This window comes from Microtus oregoni, unplaced genomic scaffold, assembly GCF_018167655.1.
Source record: "Microtus oregoni isolate MIOR12 unplaced genomic scaffold, Mior012 000017F_ref0000208, whole genome shotgun sequence".
Taxonomy (NCBI): domain Eukaryota; kingdom Metazoa; phylum Chordata; class Mammalia; order Rodentia; family Cricetidae; genus Microtus; species Microtus oregoni.
The window spans coordinates 41,795,574-41,802,153 of record NW_024543076.1 but is presented as its reverse complement, the minus strand read 5'-3'; positions in this window follow the sequence as shown (position 1 = coordinate 41,802,153).

The window sequence follows — 6,580 nt, the reverse complement described above, 5'->3', positions numbered from 1 at the left end:
AGTTAATAGTTAATATAGATCTCTGTGTGATTTCTTCAGGACTTAATGACTGTGGAAACCATGCAGGACAGAAAACTTAGTCAACACTTTATTGTTGATTGTGTAAATACAGTCTTTACAACTTTTATCTATTTTCTTGCTGATTTAGCTTTGCTTTCTTTCATATTTTGAGTTGTTATGAAAAAGCACTTCTCCCTTCCTATACTGAAAATAAATGTTATTTCTCCATAGAACTTGCTGCAGAATCATGCATGTCTTGCGTATGCTGCTTCACTTTTTGTTAAACATCTTGCTTATTTGATTTGGAGGGTCTTGTTCTCCTGGTGTTTTCTGCCTCCTCTGGCTTTTAAATTCTTCCCACCTCCTCTTCTTAGGGCTCATTGAGCTCTGAGTTGAGTCATTTGAAGGAGAAGTTACATTTAGAGCTGTGTGTTCCAAGCTACCTCTTTTGTTGCTTAATGCTCAGCTATGGGTCTCTGATTCTATTCTTATCTGCTGCAGGAGGAAGTTTCTCTGATGATAGCTGAAAAAGACACTGATTTACGGGTATAACAGAGTATCATTAGGAATCATTTTATCACTACATTTTTCTCATGAAGACCAGTAGTATTTGTTTTGATCTTAGATCTCTGAACTGTCCAGTTTCTGGTTCTTGGTCACTAAAGCAGTGTTGGGTATGGATTCCATTTTGTGGAATGTGCCTTAAGTCGAATTATTTATTAGTTGGTTACTCTCACAGGTTTGGGGCCACTATTGCCTTTTTTGCAGAACAGACAGCATTGTGGATCAAAGGCTTTGTGGAAAGGTTGGTGTTTCAGTTCCTCTTTTTGTAGCCTGCCGATACCTTCCCATACTAAAGAAACTATAATAAAGGTTCTATGTAGGCACCAGTTTGATTTCTCCATGTTCAATGAGTATGGGTGTTATCTTTAGAATGGAGCCTTGTGGAGAGCAATCTATTGACTTGGTAACTGCCTGGGTAGTTTGGGGATTTCAAAGAAAACTTTGGCTAACAACTCACTGAATGTAACCCAGTCCCTGTACTGGCAACTTTATTTGGAGACAAGATATGTCCAGTTGGGACTCCATATCCCTCATTACTTCTGGGTTTCATTATGCTTGCTTTTGTATATTTTAGGAAGGTGCACTGCACAGTTTTCACACTGCATATCCAATGACCCACAATTCAAGCTGACTCTCCCCTCATTCAATCCCTCTCCTCACCTCACTTGCGCTCCAAGTTAAAAAATTAAATTAAACAGATAATTCTTTAAATATATATCACCTAACAAGTTAAAACAAAATTAGACTAACAATTTAATAGACCTTTAACTCCTAGTGAAATAAAAGTAATAGAAAAGACAGCTAACCAAAATTTTCCAGGGCCAGAAGATTTTAGTGCAGATTTTTACCAGACTTTCAAACAATAGTTAATGCCAAATACTTCTTAAAATATTTCACAAAATAGAAACAGAAGTAACTTTGGCAAATTTATTTTATTAGACCACAGTTACTCTGGTACTCAAACTACATGAGGTTACATGAAGACCCAACATAGAAAAAAAATACAGATCAGTTCACCTATGAACTTAAATGCAAAAATATTTAAAAATGCAAATTTTTAATGTTTACATTTTGCTTATTATTGAGTAACTATATAGTTATCTGGTTGTTGGATCCTTTGTAATAAATTGCCAAACTGATTTCTGAACTGTTGTGTTCCTGTTTTCTGTGTAAATCTTTTAAAAATGTATCTGTCCAAAAAAAGTGGAAGTATCATCATGCTTCTTTAAAAGTTTAAAGTTCAAAATAAATCATATTAATTATTTGAAGACTATCAAATTAAAGTATGTGAGGCCAATGAGTTGGCTAAGTAGGTAATGGTTCTTGCAACCAGACTGAAACTTTAGTTCATCCCTGAGAATCTACCTAGTGAAATCAGAGAACTGATTTCCATGAGTCATCATATGACTTCCAAACTCATATTGCACGTACATAAACACACACCACCACACTCCATATAAAAAGATTAATTAATTTATGAAAAATAATAGTTAAGATAAATGTAGAACTTGACAAAGTCATTATAACCGAAAATTATAAGCTTAATATAGCAGATTCCATTCACATTTTACACAAGTGAGCAGTTAATAATTACTTCATTGATAAAAATAGAATTTTTTATATATTCTGTATTTATATTAATATATATAAACACATACTTGTTTCCTAATGTTGGTCTTGTCTTTTGATTTTCATTATGAGCCCTTTAAAAATTAAATTGACATTATTATCAGTTGATGTTTGCAGCTGTAATTCAAAACAGCTCCTAGAATTTTACAGGAATTGTATGACATCTACAGATTTTTCTTAAGATCCATAAATGTTGAGACATTGTTTGAAAAATGTTCAGGCTTTTAAAATTTCTTTCATAGTGGTCTATAGCTAAAGCTATACTTTCACATACATGTTCTTGTAAATATAGCCCTAAGAATACCATTGTGTTGATACCACTGTATTAAGAAGGCATACATTTTGAATGTTAACTGTAGTATATACTTTATATTTTATCTAACAAATTTCATCTTCTGATATCTGTAAGAACATATAGTAGTTGTAGTATCAGTTACCATAGATTCTTTTATATTTTAGACAAACAGCCAAGATGTATGTAAATATGAACACACACACATACACATAACTTTATTTCCAGTATTAAAGAGTGAGCCCTCATGTTTTATAGACAGATATTCTACATTATGCAAATGTGTTCCTGGGCCAGCACCATTGGTCAGGGGTATAGCATATCCTTGTCTGGGGAAAGCGCTTGGCATTCTTATCATTAAAAACAGAATGTAGTTTCTTTCTATCTTGTTTGTAAGTAATATTATAATGAATGAAAGTAGAGCGTTATCAAATACTTTCACTATATCTGTTGGAACTGTGTGTTTTTCCTTTTTCTGTTTTGTTTGTAATATGATTAAATATAATGTCTGAGTTTAGAAAGTTGACTACCCATAGTAGGATTTACCCTTTGTGGGGAGCAGATGGGGTTGGAGTCATGGAAGGTAGGGGGTGTGAACGGAGGTGGTGAGTGTGTACTGTGGTTGGAATGTAAGAGGAATAAAATATAAATAAACAAAAAAGAAAGTAAACAAACATTGAACATGGCAAAATAACTTACTGTGCAATAATACATTACATTTTGTAATATTTTATTTATAAATTTGGCAACTAAAATTCTATTTTATTTTCTATAAATTTATTCATGCTAAAGATGTTCATATCAAATATTCAAGCTTGTATGAGAATTAAGGACATCAGAGAAGTTAAGGGTTGACTGGAAAGATGAGAAGACTGCCCTAGGTTACTTGAAAGAAACAAGTTTAACCACAGAGTCCTGAGAGGTAGAAAACTTTTCTCATGGACCTCAAGCAGATGAGGCCTGAGGACTTATCTTGGTGATTCAATATTTGTATGAGGAGATAGGGTTCTTGAACAGTGGGTGCTGCTCAAAGTTAAATAAAGCTTATAAGGAGCTAGAAAATGAGGATTTGGGTCTCATAATTGAAAGGAACTAAATTCTTTTATCAATGAAAACAAATGGAAACTCAATTCTCACAGATTTATTTTTCTGCTCAGGAAATAATGAATACTAGGTATACATCATAAAAGAATTCCACCTAACAAATTAATAAAAATGATAGATAGATACATCCTCATTTCCTCATCAATAGAATTAATGATCGCTAAATTCCATTGATACAAATATCACAGTAGAGATATTAGAGTTTCATTAGAGTAGCCATATATTGCTGACAAATTTATCTTAAAAAATTAAAATAAATATGTGGGCGAGTAATCAAATTACATATGAATAATTTTTAAGATACAAAAATGAGAGAAAAACAAAATCAAGATTATTTAACCTCTATCGAATAAATAGAATACTTTCTTCATAAACTAAACTGGAAAAAATGAACAGATAAGGGAGATCAACTACAAGCTAAAACAAAGTCAAAAGAAGATAGATGGGAGCATTGTGTTTGTATTTTGCACCAAACAAATGGTCACATAGGATAATGAAAAGACATGATTAAATCAACATTAAATAGATTAAATGTATAATCAATGCAATAATGGTATTTTGATGATAATAAAAACACTTAGTAACTTCTAAATTAAGTGACAGTTTACAATTATAAGGACAAATGTAAAATATGAATTGTTTCATTAATATAAAATAAAAAAGGAAATATTCAATTCAGTTAAGAAAATTACAAAAAAAATATTTGGCAAATTTGAGTAAAAACATACTGTTTTAAAAATTAATAAATTTTTGTTAGATATAGGTGCACTGGTAACATGAGAAGTTTCAGGGGAGTAATAACAATGCAGGGCAATGTAGGGATTCTGAGTGTTTTTAGAATCTTTCATCTGGAAAGAGGTTAAAGTTTGAAACTATTAAGGTTTTGTTGGTCAAAGGGGTATGTTCTAATGTTTTTCAGTTTGACATTTTTCAGTTAAGAATGATCAGTCCTCTCCTCAGTAGGCTGGGAACTCCTAGACCAAGCCCAACCACACATGTAGTGTATACATGTGGAATGTAACAAACTAAAAATATACTAATAGAAAAACTCATCCTTTTAAGCTAAGTTATATTGCTCATTTTGCATTATACAAGACTTATCATTTGACTCTGATTACATACCAGTTGTTGGAATTTTAAATTTTCAGTGCATAGCTAGTCTATTCAGTTAGTATAATCCACTTAAAAAATTTTTAATACCATGTTCTTTTATTCTTGTTTAACATTTTTTCTTTCTTTTCTTCTTTCTTTCTTTCTTTCTTCTTCTTCTTCTTCTTCTTCTTCTTCTTTTTATTTTTTCAGAAATGCTTTCTACCTCATGGTCATAACGATATTCTTTTAGGTTAGCTTTGTCTTGTCTTTCAAAGTAGATATGTCAACAGCGGTGCTTGCCCTCCTGGAACATGGTTTGTCACTAATCAAGACTGCTGAGTCTATCTACTGGTTCACCAATTACTTACCAAATCCCTAATTTGTACAACATGTAATTTTAAACATTGGAGCCAGTGCAGTAACAAATCACAGGGACATTTGTGCAGTTTATAAGTATAGAGTTATTTCAGTATTGGAGAAAGGAAAAAGACAACGTTTAGAGAATTAAATAAGTGTAGTATGAAGTTGCTGGCTTCTTGAGCCTCCATATTCCCCTAGTCCTTGCTAGGCCTTCTTACTCCCCAGGAAAAGGTGAGTGTGCTACCCACCCATTCTGCAGACCCACAATGAAAGACAATCAGATGAGATAGGGAGTCAAGTCAAGTAGGAATTCAGTTTATTATTTATTATGAGCATCAGCTTATTTAGCTTAAGTGACATGGTGTGATGTGGGGGTACCTTCATCCAATGAGAGGCAGCCAAACCCTCCCTCTGACAGGAGGGGAATCTACCTAATTTTTGCTATCTCATCCTCACTCAAACTCAACCCAGGCTTTTTTTTTTCCTATAGAACTCGAGGGACAGGACCTGAGATAATTTTGGCCCAACGTGAAGTCATGCGAAATTCTAAGAGAAATATAAAACAAAAGAGAGAGAAAGTGCTGGTTCAGATGAATGGCTAGCAAAGGTGTCCCCAAAGAGATGAGAGCCAATCCGAGGTTTGAAATGGTAAGGAAATAAAGCATCTTTTGCTGCTGTTGCTGTTGTTGTTGTTGTTAACCATGTAGTGTTATCCATTTGCTCATGATTATGAGGCTGTATATTGTGGTATGAGCAACCTAGGAGCAGTCACAATTCTGGCTAAGAGATTGGTGCTAACTTCTGAGATAGAAAAGAAGAATACATTGATAAAGTGCTGTCTATCAATATTGGAGATACACTTAGATACTAAAATAAAATTGGATGTATTAGACATTTTACATTTTAGCTTCATTTCACTGACATCAAAAATAATGATTTTAATGATTATCATTTGAAATACACTTTGATTTACTTCTTCCTAAGTTTAAAAAGTTAGTTTTAAAAAAGATACTCATGATGGAATTAAGTGAGAATTAAAAATTATGACTCAGGTCAGGTGGGTGGAAGTTATCCACAATCCATCATGGGTCTTCAAGGCCTAGGCTGCCTAAAGAAATTCAAAGCACCCCCGGGCACCTCACGATGAGCAAATGTGTGGCAGTAGAACAAAGGAAGTGAAGGCATTGAGAAGCAGGATGATATGGGTAACATCCTTGCCAACCAGGGCCAAGCTGCTGCCAAACACCAAACCTAGGAGTGCTGTTCTACTGCAGCAATAATCTGTTTGATGCCCATGGCTGTTGTCAGAGGACACTAGCTCATTTCCCGACCACCCTGACTTGAAATAATCTCTCAGAAACCATATTATTTAAATAACTGCTTGGCCAATCACTTAAGTCTATTGCTAGCTAGCACTTATATCTTAAATTAACCAATTTCTATTATTTTATATTTTACTATAAGGCTCTTGGCCTACCAGTGAGGTGCCAGTACATCTGTCTCCAGTGGTGGCTATACGGCTTCTCATTGACTGTGTCT